General features: G+C 33.2%; 1 long non-coding RNA gene across 1 annotated transcript; it reads left to right on the forward strand.

The window, feature by feature from the left end:
* Positions 1-20,136: 20,136 nt before the first annotated feature.
* Positions 20,137-21,244, forward strand: LOC146916670 (uncharacterized). Its single transcript, XR_015015209.1, has 2 exons — positions 20,137-20,216; positions 20,317-21,244. It is a non-coding gene; the product is annotated as an uncharacterized LOC146916670 (long non-coding RNA).
* Positions 21,245-21,778: the final 534 nt, after the last annotated feature.

Here is a 21,778-nt window from a genome sequence, read left to right on the forward strand (position 1 = left end):
ATTGCAAATTATTTTCATAAGCTATCTTGAATAGGGATGGGAATAGACCAGACCGGCCTACAGGGGCCTACGGCCTAGCCTATGACAGGCCAGGCCAGACTTTTTTCTTAAATAGAGAAGGCCTAGACTTTTTTTTTTAAGCTTATTTAGCTTAAAAGGTCAGACTACAGGCCTCTCAAAAAGCCTCTCAAGCCTATTAGGCCGGCCTATTTAAGTAATATGAATAATATTATTTATTATTATATTATATTTTGTACTTTGAATTAAAATATAAATTGTAACCTTTTTCAATAATTTAAGCTTTATTAGTATACATTAATTTTTTACATATATAAATGTATTATTATAAACTAGAATAGAAATATGATATAATATATAGTCGAATTCCCTAAAACCTCGTGTTGATTATCAAAAGAGAGTTTAATCTAACTGAACTATTAGTTCGCTAGTCCATTTAAACTTAGATCACATGGCTTATTTAAAAATGTTCATAATATATAGGCTTTTAAACAGGCTAGCAGGTCGTATCAGACTTTCAGAAGGCCAGACTCAGGCCTAAAAAGTAGGCCTATGACAGGCCGCATGCCAGACTTAGGCTTTAAAAAAATATGGCAGGCCAGACTTAGGCCTTGCAAAGCCTAGCTCGGCTTAGCCTATTCTAATCCCTAGTCTTGAAGATATTTTTGTCAAGTCAATCCCCAAGTTTTTTATTCTTTGTCCAATTACATCGTAGATCCTATTTTAAATGAAATGGATGAGAGTATTTTAGTGAAAGAAAGAAGCGCAACTTTTTTTTAAGGGGAAAGCACAACTTTTTCAATGACTTATGGAAACAAGCTGAAAATACGTACATTGACATATCATAACTTGTTCCACAAGCTCTATCAAATAATCTTATAAGTGTTTGCGGCAGAAGATAAATTCAAATAAACAAATTCAAATAAATTCATTGTTTCAAAAAAATAAATTCAAATAAACAAGTCCTAACTAACTTAAAGTCTTGAGTAAAAAAAAAAAAACTAACTTAAAGTTTAAAAAAAATTATAAAAAATGACACTCATCATCTTACAAATCAATTTTATAATAACCTGTTAGTACAATTCAAAACTTATAAAATTTTGAAAATGATTGAGATGGGTTTTTTTTGGTAGCAGTGTTCGAACCCCAAACTTTACATATATTATGCATTATCTCTACCAACTGAGTTAAGTTCACGATGACTGAGATGTGTATTTTAATTACGCGCTACATTTCTATCAAAATTAATCGTTATTTTTTTTTTTTAAGAAGATAAAATGGAATGTATTACCAAAAGCCTGGAAAATCAACATAAGAAGTGCAAAAAAAAAAACCAGCTGAAAGAGTATCAAGTTACATCAGAATAAGCATAGGTTACAAAACAAAAAGTGGCCAAGTGCCGAGACCCCTATTACAGATAGATGCCCAAACAAGGTAATAAGTTCAACCACCAAAAATGATAAGAGAAAACAAAGCTAGGACGATTCGCTTTTAGCCACCAGAAAGATTGAAGTTTAATTTTGTCGAGTAATTGATCAAAAGTGGCCTTCTTTTGGTTAAAGACCCGAGTGTTTCTTTCGATCCAAATCACCCAAACACAAGAAAGCCATATGAGGTTAAAAGCGGAGTGAATACTTTTGGAAAATCCGCCTAAAGTGCCAAATTGATGTAAATGATCAGACACATATTCTGAATACACCATGTGTAAACTAAGCCAGTTAGAGATACCGTACCAAAGTTTCCCAAATCAATCGTTATTATCAACAGAAAGTACTACTCTAGAACTCAAATAAAAGCAAAAAAGTGTATATTTTCTTAGATTCAAACATAAGAAAATGTCAACTAACCCATTTATATTTAATGTTAGTATTTCAAACATATTCTTAAATTATTATTATTTTTCTTAAAATTGTGATGTATCATTATAAATAGTCGTAGGTTAATAAAAGTGTTTCTTTTTTACATGAAATTTAAAAATTAGATACACTTAATTGTAGTTTTTTTTTCTTTTAAGAGAAAAGAAATGATACTTATTATCGTAAATTTACACATATAAGTAGAGTAGTCATGTTTTAACCTCAATCATTACATTTGATCTAACAATTTCAGCGAGAGTAGTGATATATGTACAACCATTTTGGACAACTTTAATGACAACTTTCATTTTCTCTCTTTTCATTGGTCCAAAACAATGGAGGGAGAAAAAGGAAGAGAGAATGAGAATATAATGTGAATATGAGAGAGAAAGTTGTCAAAAAATTATCAAAAAGTAGATGTACAAATATCATTTCTCTTTCAGCAATTTTTGCCAGTTGAACAAAGGGTTGTAGACACTTAATTATCATTCTTAGTAACGTGAAAGTAAATATTTTTACAAAAGAATATGGAGCTGTTACTTCACATGTATGACACAGAACAACTGGTTTATTCTCAAATGAGATGGTCACTAAAGTTGTATATCTTTTCAAACTCTGTCTTGTCTTTAGCCAACCAATGGAAGAGTAATGAAGCATTTCTATGTTGAATTGTCGGAAAATGAATAGCCATCCATGGAGTCAATGTTACATTGATATTGGTGCCAACTTCATGCATTTTCCCCCTATTTGCATGTTTTATCATATAGTATTAGTAGTGAATAAGTTTTATCTTCTGATTCAAGAAAGACAGTCTGCTACTTATATTTTTGTATATACATTCACACACCCTATCTGCACATGGGACAAAAAATTTCACTATAAATAATATTTACATTATTGGAATAGCCGCAAATTTAAATATTTGTCCATTTGTACAATTGGTTTGATCTAGCATTACATTTATTTTTCTCACATCTATTGTGTTTGAGATTTCCCTCAATTTAATGTGCATATGTTAAATTTGCACTCAATTTAATGTGTATGGTACATTATTTTCTTATGTATTTTAGGGTTTCTAGGCAGCCTCTAGCGGAAGCAGAAATATTTGCCATGAAAGGAGCATAGAGAAATAGATCTATTCAATAAAATTTTGGAAAAATAAGCCACCCAAATCTTCTTGCTCTATTAAGTAAAAGCTTAAATGTAACACATGTCATGCAAAGCATGGCTAGCTAATTTAATTTTGACCAAAAACCTTCTTTGTAATCCAAAATTGATTTTGTTATGACCAAGATATATAAAATTAATTTTATTAGTTCATGAGTATTCATTGACACCAACAAAAATTAATTAATGTTTGTTAGACAATGTTTGAGAGAATTAGAAGACGGGTTTAAACTTGTATTGTATGCTTGTTCCTCTCAACAACAACAAAAATCTTGTATCTATATGTTTGTGCAATGAACCGCAGCACTCCATTTGCAAAATCTATGAAGATATAAGATTCTCTACCGACTTAACTAGCCAAGTACCAAAGTACATCTTCATCATGATAACCAATGAAAGAAAATAAATCTATACGAATAATATAATCTTGAGTGGTGATACGCGTACCACCCTACGTGACGTATCACTCTATACACCTTCCACATGTAAAATAAAATATATAAAATAATCTTTTTAGAGTGTCTTTATTTTATTTTTTATTTATTTTATTTATCAATTAAAAACAACACAGTCCAACCACCGGCCACCGAGCACCGTCGGCCGCCGACCACCGGCCGCCGCCGATTTGCTTATCTCTCCACTTCTCACTGAACTCACAAGCCGTCGACGGTGACGGCGCCGAAATACAAAAAAAGCCAGATTTGTGTCACCATTGTCCTCTCATCTCACCGTCACTATTATCATCGCCGTCGCAGCCACCACGCCGTCTCACAACGACCACACACATTCAGATCTCGCCATCCACTTTAACCACCACCACCACGCCGTCGTCTACCACCATTCAGATCTCAAGTTAGATCTGGAAACTCAGAGCAAGAAAAGCCATAAAGAGAATGCAGAGATGAGAGAAAGTGAGAGAGAGAGAGAGAGAGAGAGAGAGAGAGAGATTTCAGAGAGAATAAAAGGAGACAGCTCTGCAGAGAGAGAAGGGAACGTTTGAGTGAGGTGTGGTGGAGGTTGAATAGTTTAAGTGGAGATAAAGTGAGATGAAATTACAAAAATACCCATGCCACATGGAGTGGTACAAAGGTGGTACATACAAAGGGGTGTCTATGTATCATTATTCTATAATCTTTTAGAATTTAAGAATTTAAAAAAAAGAAAAAAATCTCACGCTCCTTGTTAGATTGCAGATACGTCCAGCATCTTTTGTACGCTGCTTTGGTAGGCCATACAATTGTAAATGGATCTGCATGGGACAACCAAGAATAACAACTTAACGTTGCCCTTGTTGTCGCCTTCACCAAAAGAGAATTTGAGTACCACATACCCCAAGGGCAGGTTATGGTTCAAATGAAGCCTTGGAGGTCGGCGACTGTGAATGACATTAAGTCTTCTTTCTTCAATCCCAATTTTTCGAAGGTTTCGATGTACATTATGTGCATGAACTTTCCTTGTCGACTAAACATATTGCAACCTCGTGATCACGCCTGGCGACCACCACGACTAGTGGGAAGATTTCATTTGTTTTGAAAAAATGGTGGGTCTTGTTAGGGGGGACAGAAAACTGTTGTCCGACCCAAACCACCCGGACCGAAAGGCCCGATAGTGTGCGGGTCGGTTTAAATGGGCAGGACGGGTTGGATGGGTCAATATACCCGGTTACATGTGGGCAGGTACAGTCGGTGGTGGGTTGGGGATCCAAACCCAGCGGTGACCACCACCCGACCGAATTACATATACATTAGTTTAATTTTTAATTAAGAGTCCTGCTCTTTACCCAAACAGTTTTGCTCACTCCCAAAGTAAAAGTCCATACTGCCCCTACGCATGTTAACTCACGTAGCGTGAGTTAACTTACCCCAGTTATAAGATGAACGTGACTTTAGTCACGCTACGTGACTTAAGTCACGCTAGTTATAAGTTGGCCGTAATTTTATAAGTTGGATGTTATAACTTACGCAAGTTAACTCACGCCCAGGATTTACACTAGCGTGAGTTAACTCACGCTAGTTAGGCCAGTGGTCACAACTCAAGAACACGTTTTTTGGACTTTGATAGGTTATTCAACCATGATTTTATTGTGTTTTACACGTTTTTTTTACTGTTTTTGACTGAATTTAGTGCATATAAAACCTATGCACTAAATAATTTTCAATTATGCCTTGGTTTTTTTTTGTTACATTTAAGGCCTATATTCTAAATTAATTTATTATTCTAAATTGTTTTGTTTACGTTAATCTAAATTATTTTCTTAACTTTATACTAAATTATTTTATTAACATTATTCTGAAATATTTTCTTAACATTATTCTAAATTAGTTTGTGCACATTAATCTAAATTAATTTATTAACTTTATTCTAAATTATTTTGTTTACATTACTCTAAATTATTTTCTTAACTTTATTCTAAATTATTTTATTAACATTATTCCGAAATTATTTTGTTAACATTATTCTAAATTATTGATAAAAGCAAATGGACTAAATATAAATAAAAGTAAATGGACTAAATTAATAAAAATAAAAGCAAATGGACTAAATATAAATAAAAGTAAATGGATTAAATATAAATAAAAGTAAATATAACAATATCTTATTTTATTAATAATTCTCACATTACAACAATTGTCATACAATAATGTTGAAGTTATTCACTAAATCTACTTATTTTCTCCTTTTTGGGCTAAAAAGTGAACAATCTTCGTGGGGTAAAATAGTGAGCAGCCTTCTTGGGGAAAATACATCATCAACCCTTGGGCTAAATTTAAATCTGTTTTTTTTACCACAAGAAGTTCTTTTTACCCACGGTAAAAAGTTTCTGCGGTTAAAAAAACAGGTTTAAAATTATCCCAAGGGTCGATCACTTCCCCAAGTCGGCTACTCACTATTTTACCCCGACGAAAATTGATCACCTTTTACCCCAAAAGAGAATATTGAAAAAAAGAAAAGAAAGAAGAGAAATAGAGGGAGAGAGTGAGGAGGGGGAGAAAGTGATATGGTGTGAGGAATTAGGTTAGTATGGAGGGGTATTTATAGGTAGAAATGTGAACCTAGGTTGTAACTACCATAAATATGGTCATAAAAAAACGTGTGAAGTGGTAAAAAACGTGTACATTGAATGTTGAAAAGCTGACCAAAGTTGGAAAAACGTTTGTTCTTCACCGGCCAACTAGCGCAAGTTAACTTGCGCTAGTGCTGTAGTTTGGCGTGACTTAAGTCACGTTCATATAACACTTACGCATGTTGAGTCACATAACGTGACTTAACATACGTAACAAATGCACTAGCGCAAGTTAAGTTGCGTAGGGGCATTTTCGACTTTTACTTTGGGAATGAGCGAAACTGTTTGGGTAAAGAGCAGGATTCTTTAATTAATAATCCTACATGTTATAGGTTTTCTAAGGCCCATGTTTCTTTTAAGCCCAAAACTATATCCGGTCCAATTTGTAAGTGGTATACACTCAAACCCTAACCTTATTTCCTTTCCTCTTTCTCATTCAGCTGCCGTTTTGCTTCTCTTTCTCAGTCTCAGTCATGTTCTTCTCTCTTCCATCTATCTCCATGCATGTCTAATTATTTTTCCCATCTCTGTTTGAATGTTTTCATGAAGTTTTAGAATGAAAAATTAAATGGTGAATTCATGGTATGAATTAATGGTAACCAAAAATCCAAGCTAACTAAAAAACCCGTCTTTCTTCTCTGTTTTCATTACTGTATTTTTTTCTTTCTTAAACATTTCTTATGGGATGAATCCGAACTAAACTGCCCGTATAAACCGTTATCCGAACAGACCGACACTAAAGATAACCGAAGGTCTAAATGGACGGAAATGGGTGGGATATTCTCATCCGTGGTTTACGTCGGATTGGGGTTTTTCAACCGAAATCCGACCATAACCGCCTGATGTCCACCCCTAGGTCTTGTCTTGGTGATGCTACTTGGTGGCCTAGATGGCTTGGTGACGTCGACAACCAACATTTGAGCAATTTTCCTCTTCATTGTTCCTTTGGACGCGTTCTTGGGTGGAGAGAAGCCTCTCACATGACAGCGATAAGGAAAACACGTTTTTCTTTCTTCTTACCTTCACCATCACTTTCCTGCTCTTTTTCAACCCCACCAACGACACTAATAACCTTTTTTGTAGCGTATTTTCTCGAGCAGGATAGTGTCTCCTCTTTGAGGATTTAATGTGGCATGATGCCTTTCATGGATAATCTTTGTGCTTCTTCTTATAACCTTTGTGACAATCATCTTTGACGAAGCGTTTGAGATTGTTTCACTTCCTTTATGAGGTTGTTTCTTGATAGTTTTGGCTGCTGATGACAAAGCATCATATGACATTTTGGCTATGTTTTTTTTAGTTATTTTTGTTGCATTTGAAGACAAATGAGATGAGAGATATAAGAGTTGTTAATGGTTTCAGGAACATATTGTATTTTTTTCACTCGAATCGTTGTAATTCAGTTTTTATCTTAGATTATGCAACTCCACAGTGTTTTGAGTGTTTTGTAGTGAGGAATCATTTAAATTGACAAATCAAGACATCACGTAAAGGATCAAGTACATGAAATGAAAGATCAAGGATTCTATGGAGGTTGTCAAAGACAATATAATGTGAAGAAAATTTATTTCAAGTTCCTAGGAGTTTTAGATGAAAAAAATCGAAAACGGGACGAAAACACAAGAAATCGCACCTGAGGGGCTGCCTCTAGTGACCATGTGCCTAGGAAAACATTCCTTGCTACATCAGGCGCCCAAGCGCCCAGCAACGGGATAAATGCTGATTTTTCTTGTTTTTCAAGATGGATCGATGCAAAAGCCCAGTTTTATTCTCTTAAACCCTAAGTAACCTTATGCTATAAATAGAGACCCTTGTACACATTATTATTCATTTAGAAACATTGACGGTGAAAGTAAGGGTCAAGCATCATAGTTCCAAGGCAGGATACTTGCTTCTTTCATTCTCTCCAGGGTATGTTTTACTATTATTTTCTTATGATGTCGGTTAACATGAGCAACTAAACCTCTTGATTAGGGTTCCACGATGAACCCCTTCTTATTTGTTGGAATTTATTAATAAATTTTTTCATTTAGTTTATGCTTTGATTGTGCTCGATTTAAATTAGATTATGCACGTCCATTAATGCTTCGTCAATTGGTTACCTATGTATGTAACCTTAGTGATTGAACCGTAGGATAAAATTAGGCCCTGAAAACCTAAAATGATATCATTTCCATTGGCTTTTCTAATTACCACTTCTTATAGAGGTTAAGATGTTTAAGGTTTGAATTCCTTCTGTCATTACTCTTTTCTTTAGACAACGTAGTTCATGACCTAGTTCTAGGCTGGTCCTGCAATAGTTATTTCAAGAAATTTCGTATGAGTTTAACTGTTAGATTAATTAAAAGATAATTCCAATAAGTTGTTTGTTTCTTAAAAGATAATTCCAATAAAGACGAATGTGGGATTCAAGGATTCGCTAATCGTCGTTAATCATCTGAATCACAAAACCTAATCTTACATTGGGCAGGGCAATGTAACCCTGCAATTCTATTCACTTTTATTTTCTTTCATCTTTTGAAATAAGTTTTACTAATTACTAAGTTGAAAGACAATCCTTGTGGAGAACGATAAACGTACTACTTTTATTACCTGTTACAATTTGGTGCACTTGTCAGTTTCATCCATCCACTGCCAAACACTTCTTCTCATAGTTGATGTAAGGATGTGTGCAAACCATAATTTTGCTCATACTTCTAGGCTCATTAAGCCCAATTCCTCTTTAAACTTACATCCTTTAATAAACCATAGGTATTTTGAGTCTTTTTTAGTGAGAAATCATGTAAATCGACAAAACAAGTCATCACATGAAGGATTAAGGACATGAAGATTAAAGAATCAATGGTTCTTAGAAGGTATTTGAATACAATACAAGTTGAAGAAAATTCATTTAAAGTTTCAAGGCATTAAGATGAAAGAACACTAAAAAATGGACAAAGACTGCAAAATTCACACAGGAGGCACTGCCTCATGCGCCCTTGCGCCTCATACTATGCCTTGCGCATGCACTGCGGGCAGGAGGGGTTCTTTGCTAATTTTCCAAGCTAATTTAGTGAAAAACACCCTAAATTTCTTCTCTTAAACCCTAAGTAATGATGTACTATACAGAGAGACCCTTGCACACTATTTTATTCATTTAAAAAGCTAGCGATATAAGGAAAGGGTCAAACATCAGAGCTTTAAGACAGATGTTTGTCCTATTTTTTTGTAATGATGTTCTCCCTCCTCATCTTGTTCTCTCTAGGGTATGTTATTCCTATTGTTTTGTAATGATGTTTGTCGTCGTGTGCAACTAAACCTCTTCCAATTAAGGTTTTAAGATGAACCTCGTCTTATTTGTTTGATTCAATTAATGAAGTTTTTGATTCATTATGATTTGAGCTATATTTTCTTTTCATATGTTCCGCTGTTTAAATATTTTGCAAACTAGGTTAGGGTTCATAAAGAAGTTCTTGAGCTTTAAATGAATCGTTAGATATGATTTTTTCTCAAGATTCTTTAATTTATTAGGAACCCTTAGGGTACATGGGTTAGACATCTCCATGTATCGTAATTTGTTTAGATGACAATTTAGAAGGCACACGATGGAACAACTCGTTTTTCGTTAGGATTATTTTATTTATGTATTATATGTGTTTAATTGCTTGTTTGTGTGTTTGAGTTGGGATTGGTGGATTTTTAGGCAAGAAGGGTATTTTAGTCATTTTTATGACTAAGGATATTTTTGTCATTTGAGGAGCGAGGGTAAATTAATAATTTTAGAATGTAGAGTATTTTAGTGTGTTTACTGTGAGTAGTTATATTTACTAAGTTAGTAGTAACCTGAGGTAATTATTCTGAGATGGTAATTATGAGATGATTTAATGAGTCAAGTGAGTAGTAACTTTTTAATTAAGTGGTAGGAGTCACTAGACCCATTATGAATTGAGGTAACCTAGCCCATTGATTGGAGTATATAAGGATAACTTATGAGAAGAATTAGGGTTCAACTCGCATTTCACACAAAAAGGGTGGCTATAGAAAAATAGATAGAATTAAGAGAGAAGTGAAGATAAAAGCAAGAGGAAGAGGACCCAAGTGAAGAAAAGAGAAGAGGAAAGCTAGGATTCAAGAGGGGAGTGAAGATTTTGGTGAATTAGCTTAAGCTTAAGGAGAAATAAGGTAAGGGGATAGGTTTGTTCTACCTAATAATCTATAATCATGTTTTTAGCTTATGGGTCATAATTGTTTTGATTGATTTGTGAAAATTGATGATTATATGTGTAATTTTCGTGCTTGAAATTGAGTGGTTAATTTGGGTATGTGAAAGTTGTTGAAAACTTGTTGATGCATAAATTTCATTGTTGATATATGCGAAGTTGTTAGCTTAAATTGGAGAAAATGATGATGTTGTTGTTGATGTTGAATTCATGATTTAAGTGCTATTAATGTTATTGAGTATATGTTTGTGTTGAGAATTAATCAATTTGGTTGTGATAAATGTGATGCTTTGTTGAGTTGTTGTGTTTTGGTGATTTTTGTGAAAATGAGTCAAAAGAGGAGAAGTATGATTTTGAATGGATTGATGGAGTTGTTATGTTGAGTTGGACTGATTAGAATTTCTGTTTTGAATTGTTATGCTTGAGTGAGGAATTGTTTGGGTGAAAATTGGGTTTTTGAGTAAAAAGCCGTTTTAAGCACTTTTGAGAAATAAGTCATTTTAGGTGAATTAAATTAAGTTGTTTAGGGTTAGAAAACTATATTTTTTTGGTGAGAATTAACTGTTTAAGTGTTTGAAATGAATTCGGTGAAAGCGGGATCAAAAACGGATCGAAAATCAGACTTTTCCTCGCGCGTGAAAACATGAAAACGTGTTGTTTTGCTGACAGAGCAAAACACACGGTCTGCCTACAGGGACTGCACGGACCGTGCAGAAGTCCCTGTACCGTGAGTTTTGCATAGCAAAATGTGCACGGACCGTGCACACGTTGTATGGTTCGGAACCGAACTTTTATACTTTTAAGGTTTCAAATGCATCCCTATGAGTTCCAAATTCCTAAACCTACTTGATTAGAGGGTAATTGAGCTTATATGATTGATTTAACATAGCTTATTTTGAGAAAAGAAATTGATTTTGAAACATGACGAAAATGAGACGAACTTTGGAAATTTTGAGAAATGAATGAACTTTGCGAAACGAAGATGCTATGATTGAATTACTAAGGTGTTAGATGATATGTAGGAATATTTTGTTGATATCTAAGAGCATAGTATCCTACTTTTGTTGAGTAAATATAAAATAGACAATTTTTGCAAAAATAGACAAACATTGTCAAAATGAAGATTTATAATCGAATAACTTGCAAATGGTTTTGTATTCATGATAATATGATGAAATAAGAATGAATCAATGATTGATGGGTATATAATATGTTGGTTATCATGATGTGGTTGATTGTTCGTCTATTATGCAAATTGTGCTTTATGAAGCGATGTTGTTTCCTTGTGGTGACAATTGTTGATGATGATTATGGTGATGACTCTTTTGTTGATTATGACTTGTTGATTGTATGGATGTAAATGCTTGATAATGCAATGGTGAGTTTTGGTGAAGATATTATATGATGGTGTAAATTGTATAATATAGAGTTATGATTTGTGCATTGTCGAGTCTTTACTTGAAAGTCCATATATTCATAGTCATGTTGAGTCTTTGGTGAAGAACGAAATCTGTAAGGGTTTACATTAGTTGGTGAAGAATGAAATCCGTAAGGGTTTATGTTAGTTTGTGAAGAACATAATTGGTGTGGATTACGTTAGTGGATTACTCGGTAATAGTTATCTTCGAATCCAAAAAAAAATGTTTGTACCACATGCATGTAGAAGTGTCTAGAACAATGCATGCACATGAGATTTATGAAACGTGACATACTTGACTATGTGACTTGGTGATTACATGCATTGGTGAATTTTAGTGAATGTCGTGACTATGTGGATTTGTGAACTTGTATATGTTGCTTGGTTATGCTAGTATACTCGAGTTAATAATGTTGATGTGATGACTCATTGTTGAATGATTTGATTAAGGGAATATTTACTTGACCTTGAAAATGAATCGACTTGATATGATATGTTGGAAGTAAAATAATATTCATGCGATGTTAGTATTCTAGAAATGATAAGTATGTATATGTTTTATACTTGAAATCCTTGAATGCTATTTACTTGATTATATTTTATTATGTGGAATATTATCTAACCCTCAGTGGTCGTTTGGTTGACCGCCTACCCATTTGCATGAATGGTGTAGACGGCATGCATGATTTAGTTCTTATTGCTAGTGCTTGAGGATTAGCATGGAGCTACCTCTTTATCTTTTGCTTAGAGTCTAGTTAGGCTTTGATTTAGGAGTGTCGGGACTTTTGCATTTATGCTTCTTATCAGTTGTTGAATTTATTTGATGAGACTGTTGTTATGTATATGAGACCTGGTCCTTCAAAAAAAAAATGTATATGAGACCTGGGACATGGTGTTGGATTATACTATTCATGTACTTGAGGATTATTACATGTTGCTGAGATATTATGTATGATGATTTTCCGCTGTGAGTTTTATGAAAACCATATTTATTCATGTTTTGAGGAAATGATGACGGGACATCTTAAACTCTGTTGAATAATTGATTTATTTGCATGATTTATTACATTCGGGGTTTAAGGGTGTTACACACGAGATGTTGACGTCAAAGGATATGTCCATGACTTTCATAATTGAGTTATGGAGGTTATGGAGCAATCCGACATCTGTAATGATATTCTTCCTATGAATAAACCATTGTTTATATAATCCTTAAGTCTTAATTAATAGGTACTTTGTGTTAACCCAACAAAATAGAAATAGAGGGTCAAAGGACACCTTAATTGCCGTTACGCATCTAAATCAAACCAATCTAATATTGCATTGGGCAGAACAGTTAAAACCCTACAAACCAGTTCATCTCTTTTAATTCTTTTATTTCTAATAAATTCCGCCAATTACCAAATTGAATGACGATACTTGTAGAGACGATAACTTACTACTTTATTACTTGTGTACAATTTAATACACTTGTCAATTTCGTCATCAATTACTATCCAAGATTGGCTTTACTTGATTTTTTTATAAAATTTGTTACTCACATTATCTATATATCCATGAACATGTGATTGAACATGTGGTTGAAAAAGACAACTTGAAAGAGCATGAGAAAAATAGAAGAAAAAGTAAACTAATTAGTTATATTGATAATTAATTAGCACATTATAAATGTATTTACTATATGATCGGATGATTGTGTCCCGTTGTGAAACATGGTTAGAAAGTCCGTTACGCAAAACGGTGTTATTAGTTATCCTCGTGCACTATCCTCTGTTTTTTGTTTTGGGTGCTTTGCAAATCGTTGCCCATATTTTGTTTGAGACCTGCTGTTTTCACATTTATTGTTTTCTTAAAACACACGGAAATGACCAAAAAACCTAACAGTAGTTAACTACTGTCGATTTTCTAGTTATAAGGCAGTGGTAAGTAACCATCGCTGGAGTGTTTTTGGTCATTTCTATGTATTTCTAGGAAACAATGGATGTGAGAAAAGCAATTGTCATTTTGTTTTCTTGTCTAAAAATTAAAAAAGCATGGGCTTTGTTATTTTGTTGGATGGGGCAATACATGATGAAGGTATTCAACACTTTCTCTTCTTTGATGAGTTGCTAAAATAGAAGATATAAAACAAAACATTATTTTTCAAGGGAATATATAAGAAATTTGAAAGATGGTGGAAGAGGTAAAATTTGTTTTATTGCTTTGGTCCTTGAGGAAAAAAGGGAGAACATTCGGTCATTTTTCTTTGATTGATGTTGTAATCTGTTAGTGTGCTTACAAAGCATATAATTTACTGTGATTGTATATTTCCAATGAGTGGGGGTAGTCATGGTACTCTATTAATATCATTTGCTTAAAGAAAATGTGCTTGTAAAAAAAATGTTTCTCTATAAAATAAATTAAGAAATGGAAAGTGCATGTTCACTTTGATTATGGGTCAAATTGAAATTTGAAACCTCGCTACCAATTATATGAAGTGATGAATGATTTCTGCTCTTCACCCAGTACATAATACTCGCGTCCAGTTGAAATTACCAATTTACCCCTGCGCTACTTAAGTAACGCAGCGTGAGTTAACTCACGCAAGTGTTAATTTCCAGCGTGAGTTAACTCACGCAAGTGTTAATTCCAGCGTGAGTTAATTTGTGCAGCGCATGCAGGGCCATCTCCGACAATTTGGAGGCCCTGTTGTAATCTTGACGATTTTAATATAAAAAGTATTGAAAAAAAATTCAGCACCACTTAGAGTGATACACATGACTTTTACCTACAGACAAATAAACATTTACCTACGGACAATGTATAATTGATAGTAAAATAGTTGAATTCTAGGCTTTTACCTACGGAAAAATGACAATTAGTGACGGATTTTGTCCGTAAGTACAAGTTTTTTTTTCCTTTTTTTTCAAATTTTTTGGCCCCTTCAAGTTTGAGGCCCTATGCCAAAGGCCTTGATGCTCTTGCATAGGGCCGGCCCTGAGCGCATGTTCAGATGCGTTGATTTTAACACTTGCGTTACTTAACTAACGCAGGGGTATTTTCGGCATTTCAGCTGGACGCGAATGTTTTGTGATGGGGGAAGAGAAAAATCGTGATGAAATTGGTCCACTGGTTGCAATGGATTTAGAATAGACCCTTTTGATAAAAGCATTTCGAAGGTGTTTTGAAGAAATGAATGGCTCTCTTTTAGTTTAATGTAGTCAAAGCAAAGACTCATTCTCACCACTTGTCTCCACATATATGCGTGCATGCATGATTTGGATTTGATCTAAGTGTCTCTTGGTTGATATCCCCAGTGTTCTATTTGGTCTTGAATATAAGAGAAGATTCTTTTTTTTTTTAAAAAAAAAAATATTGAGTAAATGATATATCTAGTTTTTATTATCGATCAGATACATCATTCAATCAATGAATATGAAAAGAAAAAAAAAACTTCAGTTATACTTTAAGACTGGAGAGAGTATATATCATGCTTTACAAATGTAGATTGAAAAATAACCATGTATATGTACTCCTTTAAAAAATATATATTTATATTATAGTATAAGTTATTTTACAATACCAATGTATCGTCAATGATTTTTTTTTTCTCCATGATGCATTTCACCATTTATTACTATCTTTTCTTTATATTCCTTTAATATCCTTTTATCATGTCTTTAATAAAGAATAATTTTGTAAAATCATTCACAATTTCTCTTTCAATACAAAATTAACTACAATTTTTAATATATGTAAAAATATCAAAACGATTTATAATAAAATACAAATGAAGTATTTATTTTTTATTTTTTAAATTATACACCAAATCATCAATTTTTTTACACACTCACAAGTTTCATCCTCAAGATGCAACTTATTAGCTATCATTTATTTAGGTTTTTTCTAAATGATAGAAGGTCGAAAATATTGTCCGGTTCTACTCAGTTAATTATGATATGTAATCAATATTTAATAATTATCATTAATTTTTGAAAATATTTTTATTCAAATTTAAAATTTTCAAGTTTAAAAGTCGCATCCTTAGGATTCGACCTCAATATTTTAGTATATGACTTTTTTTTTTTTGTGGTGACCGGGGTTTGAACCTCATACCTTTGCATACATTATGCATTGTTCCTACCAACTAAGTTAAACTCACGAGGACATTTTAGTGTATGACTTGATAAGTGGTATGTGATTTGAAAAAATTCATAATTCTCTCATGATACATATTTAAAGAATTTAAAGAAAAATAATTTAAAGAAAACCGAGATTACTTTATATAATCTCTTTGGGGATATGCATATATTGAGAGGCCAGGGAAACACTTATTTATGAATCATGGACCCTCACAATCATCAGAATTGAAGGAGTTCTGTTTCACTTTAGGGAGACATTCCTTTGAGAAAATGGCCCCAAATGAGCTATATGTGTGATTCTCATCCTATTCCATCTCTTTTCTTTTTATGTTTCTTAAGTCTTCTTTCCCACTTATGAACTATATTGTGTTGTGCACGAGTATGGTCATGATTGGATATATGTGGTAGACCAAATTATTCAAAGAAACTCACGTGCATGAACAACGGCACATGCGGGACAATGGTGATTGGATACATTATCTATGGGTAGTCCCTTTGAAGATCTTTTGTTTATCTAAATTCAATTCAATAGATATGGTTGATTAGGGCAATGTGATTGTTTGGCATAAAATTTAAATGATCTTTGGCTGATTTAAACTTAATAAAGTAGGTTTAATTATGGCTATGTTATTGTCTGGTTTAAAAGTCGTTACAATGTTTATTGAGATGGTTTTTATAACAACAAATTTGTTTGTGTGTGGAGTATTTGTCGACTTTACGATAATTTGTTATCTCAAGAAACACTTAGTACGTGTTAGCTACTACTCTGGTCTCTATTACAAAAGAAATTTACTTTTTATTTTTATTTAATGGGTCATGTTAACTTGTGCCCTAAGGGCACAAGTTAAGGAGATTAAAATAGAAATTAAAAATAAATTTTACATTGAAAGTATAACTTTTGCAACTTTTAAGACATTGAATACACAAGTTTCAAGAAAAACTTTCTATATTTGTCTTCTTAACTTATGCCCCAAGGGCACAAGTTAACATTTCCCTTATTTAATAAGTTGTGTATTAACTTTTTGTGTGTGAATATATGTAGTCTATATTGAAAATTAGATACGTCATTTATTGAATGAACTTAAAAAATGAATTTTTGTTTGTCTGGTTAAAGACTAGTTAATTTTTTCTGATTTACTCCCTACAAAAGAAAACCATGAGAAATTGATATATGGTGAGATTAAAGAGTAGCTAATTTCAAACATTCCCAAAATAATTCAAACATGATAAGTGATTAAATATCAAATGAGTTCACAAAAATATTCCAAGAAAATTAGGTTTAACAATTTCAACCACTTAACATATATATCTACTGCGAGGTCTTCCACTATTTTTTATGAAGAAGCTAAATTAGCCCACCCAAATTGGCACCAGAGAGAATTGAACCTGAGACCTTGAGGAGGAGCACACTCCCAAATCTCAAGCCAATATCACTAGGCCAACCCAAGTGGGTTAGGTCTTCCACTATTATGTTGTTGAAGCACATAGTCAATTACAAAGGATCTTTCAATTTTTGGAATCAAGATCTTTCAAAAAAAAAATGTTTAATCAAAGAGTTTGTAGAAAGAGAGATTGAAAAGATTTGAGAGAGTGATTGTAAAATTGATTTTGTAAATGAATATGATAGTGATTCCTTACCAGCTCATTTGCATGTTTGGTTATCCTTTTGTACTGGACATAATCCTTATAGCTAATGAGGTAGTGTACGTTACCAGGAAGCTAAAAAATGAGTTGTTATTCAAAGTTGATTTTGAGAAAGCTTTTGACTTAGTTGATTGGAAATATATAAAAATAGTGATGGTAAAAATGATTTTTCCTACCCTTTGGCGGAAGTGGATCATAGAATGTGTTACTACAGCTTCATCTTCTCTTCTGGTTAATAGGAGTCCAACTAATGAGTTCAATTTTCAAATAACTCTTCAACAAGGTGACCCTTTGTCACCTTTTCTTTTCTTGACAATAGCTGAAGAAATTAATGTTTTGGTGAAAGAAACAATGGATGGTGGTCTTTTTACAGGGTACTATCTCAGCCGTTTAGACAACATCTCAGTCTCACACTTACAATTTGCCGATGACACTTTATTTTTAGGAGTCAAAAGTTGGGTTAATGTTCGATCCCTAAATGCAGTACTTATTCTTTTTAAGGCAATCTCAAGACTTAAAGTTAATTCTGATAAAAGTATGTTGGTGGGTGTTAATGTGGATAAGTCTTGGTTGGCTGAGGCTACCTTTGTTTTGAATTGTAAAATGGGGCACATACCTTTCCTTTATCTGAGGCTTCCTATTGGTAGTGACTCCCTAAAACCGAATTTCTGTCAACCGCTCTTTGACCGTATTAAATCAAGATTATCGAGTTGGAAGTGTAGAAACCTATGTTTAGATGGCCAGTTGATTCTTCTAAAGTCTGTCTTGTCCTCTCTACCGGTCTACTTTCTTTCATTCTTCAAGGCTCCCGCATGTATCATTTTCTCTATCAAAACTACTTTTTAATTGTTTTTTCTAGGGAGAAGTGAGGATGTTAGGAAAATCTCTTGGATAAAATGGTATACTGTTTGTTGTAATAAGGAGAAAGAAGGGTTGGGGGTTAGGCAGTTAAGTGAATTTAATATGGCTTTGTTAGGAAAATGGTGGTGAAGGTTGAAGGAGAAGTGTGGTAGTTTTTGGTTAAGAGTGTTGTCAGCAAGGTTAGGTCAGGATGACTCTATTTAACATGTAGCGGGGGAGGGGGGGTTTTGTGTGGCTGAGCAAGGTCAACATTAGTCTTGGTGTTGGTACTATTGTAGGGAGTTGGATTGATGATAATTCTGTGTGCGGCTTAGGGGATGACAATTCTTTATTACTTTTATGGAATTCTTGATTGGAAGGTGTAACTTATAGGTTCAGTCGCCTTTTTGAGCTTTGTGATAACAAAATGGCTACGGTGGCTGAGATGAAGCAATTAGGGTGAAGAGGCTTGGAAGTTGCGTAGGGGGTTATGGGCTTGGGAGGAGGAGCAGCTAAGGGAATGTAGTGTTATGTTGAACACAATTATTTCGCAGGTTGACCTTAATGACAAGTTGCTCTGCAATTTCAAGTCTTCAAAAAATACACAATCAGTAGTGCGTATGATTTTCTTCAATAATCATCAACTCAAAATGTCATTGTAGATGACAACCTTATATTTTGGGATAAAGATGTTTCTTCAAAAGTCAATCTTTTTGTGTAGCGTTTCCTTCTCATCCGCCTTCCAAAGAAAGACCATTTGTTCAAGCGAGGGGTGATTGCAACTACTTCTGAATCTTATGTGGGAGGGTGTGGCAATCTAGAGGACGCAATTCTTATTTTTCTTCACTGTGACTTTTTTCGTTAAATCTGGATTGTTGTTTCGGATTTGTTAGGCATCATCATGGTTTCAGTATGGCTCCTTTAGGGTTTCTCTAAGCGCAATTACGACATTATTCAATTAATTTGGTTTACTACAGTTTGGATCTTACGGAAAGAAAGAAATTCAGGAATCTTCAAGAATAAAAATGATAATATCTACCACTTGCTCGACAACATAAAAGTGCAATCTTATGATTGGCTGAAAACGAAACACAACAACTTCGCTTTTGACTACCACATGTGGTGGCTAAAGCCTCTTAATTTCTTGAAATGATTCCCTTTGAATTCCTTTTGTTGTATCACACATGTACCTGATGTAACATTACTTTGCTCTTTGCTTCTCTCTAGCACTCCTAGTGCAGAGTGAGTAAAGACGGTTGGTTATTATAATTCCATTTTAGATAGTTAGGATTTATTTATTTCATATTTGGGAAGATATTTATGTTTTATTTAATAAATTACGAGTTGTAATATGAGTAATATTATTTCTTTTATTACTTTAAGTTATACGGACTTTTAATAAATATCATACATATAGCACAAACACTAATATTATATATGTAACTCGGGCAACTACGAAAAAAATACACCAGTATGAATAAAAGTATACTCCCTCCATCCTTAATTATAAATAAAACTTGGTCTAATAAAATGGATGTACGTGGTCCTAATTTAGAACCAAATATTAACCCTTTTACTTTCTTTGACCAATTTTTGCTTATTACTTGGGAGGGAGAGTGGAAGGGATAGACGCAACATTTTTTTAAGTGATAGACGCGACATATTGATTAGATACATATAACATCAAATATAATTTTATAAATGTCTTTTTACAATTCCAAAGTACTAAAAATTATTTAATTCAAGTCAAGAGAGCATGAAAATTTTATTTATAAAACGACCCAAAAGATCTTCTTTATTTCTAAAGGAGAGAAAATATGGCTCAATTTCTCTTATTTGTTTATGCTTTGATTATATTTATTTCTCTATTTCTTATTGAAGCGGCACCGCGTATGACATTTTTCAGACAATTTTAAATTTTCCTTTTTTTTTTTTATACTCAATATTTTATCACTTTTTAGTTACTTTTTTTTCTTAATTGACAATGCAGTTCAAATACCTTGTGTTACCGTCGTTAATTGTCCAAAGGTAGAAAAACCTCTAAAAATGTGGTGTATTAGATGCTCTTGTATCTATGGTTTTGGAAAACGTCCCGATATCTAAGTGAATAATATTATGTGTGCGTCATAATAGTAACACGATTATTGTTATGAAATTAACTAAAAGCATAAGATCAAAGAAAAAGAGGAAGAAGAAATGAAAACACTTTCTATTATTCTCTTCACAAGTGTGTCTTTACATCAAAACATGAATCCTATTTATAGGATACAAATAAGCAAGTGAATGTTCACATGCAATCAAAGAGCATTAAAAATTCATTTCACTAATGGGAGTTATAGAACTTAGAAGATCAAGAATGGACATCCACTAACATTATTATTCATAACACTCGCCCTTGGATGTCCATCAAGGATATGCCTCGTTAAAACCTTACTAGAGAAAAACTCGATGGGAAAAAAAATCTAGTGAAGGAAAAAGAGTACAACATCATTTTGTGTCATAATCTGCCTCATTAAAAACCTTACCAGAAAAACCCAATGGGATAAAACCTTGGTTAAGGGAAAAAGAGTGCAGAACACATTTATGTCTCCCCCTCATAAAGAAGATTGTATATGAGACGAAGAAAATCAAATAATCTTTTGTGCTAGTTACCCAAAATCTTTACTTGACGGTGACTATATAGTATATCTCCATGCTCTTCTTCAAATTAGTAGTTCTTGAGATATTATCTTCATATTGAATTGTTGAAAGAGCCTTCTTATAGAGTAAGAAAACTTCAAGTTTCTAGCATGTGTAAACTCATAATCCTTAATAAAAGAGCATTCTCCACTTCCCTGATGTAGTGTTAACATTTCTAAATGTTCGGATGATATTGTTGTTTCTCTAAGATATAAATTGTAAGTTTGACTTTGCTCCAATATCTGTGTTTATAAATATTCACAAAAATAAAATATCACGATATATATAGTTAGCAAAATACATCAGTGTCCTCATCTAAGCTAAGATATGGTACTTTAGGACCAACTCAATTGTTCATCATTTCTCAAGGACATAATATTTACTCACATCAAGTGACAACGTAATCATTCTCATACATAATCAACTAGATTTGTCTAATACATTAACTATATAAGTTTTATGCGCAAAATCTAATTTAAATAATAATTTTACAATTTCAAGTAAATATTTTGCATCCAACATATTTCATTTCAAACTTCTCTATAATCAACATATTTTAGAATCTCTTCAGGAGTTCTAATAATATTTATATCATCATCATAAAATCAATTATGGCAAATTCATTTCTAAATCTTTAAAATTCACATGTGATATCATTTCTTCAATATCTCATGAAAATTTACTCCTTCGGAGAATTTCATATACTCATTACTATCACGTGAGTCATACAAATATATTGCAACATATCTTTCATATAAAATGAGCTTTTCATG

This window comes from Medicago sativa, chromosome 6 (genome assembly GCF_051527215.1).
Source record: "Medicago sativa cultivar Bolivia chromosome 6, Bolivia_mono, whole genome shotgun sequence".
Lineage (NCBI taxonomy): Eukaryota > Viridiplantae > Streptophyta > Magnoliopsida > Fabales > Fabaceae > Medicago > Medicago sativa.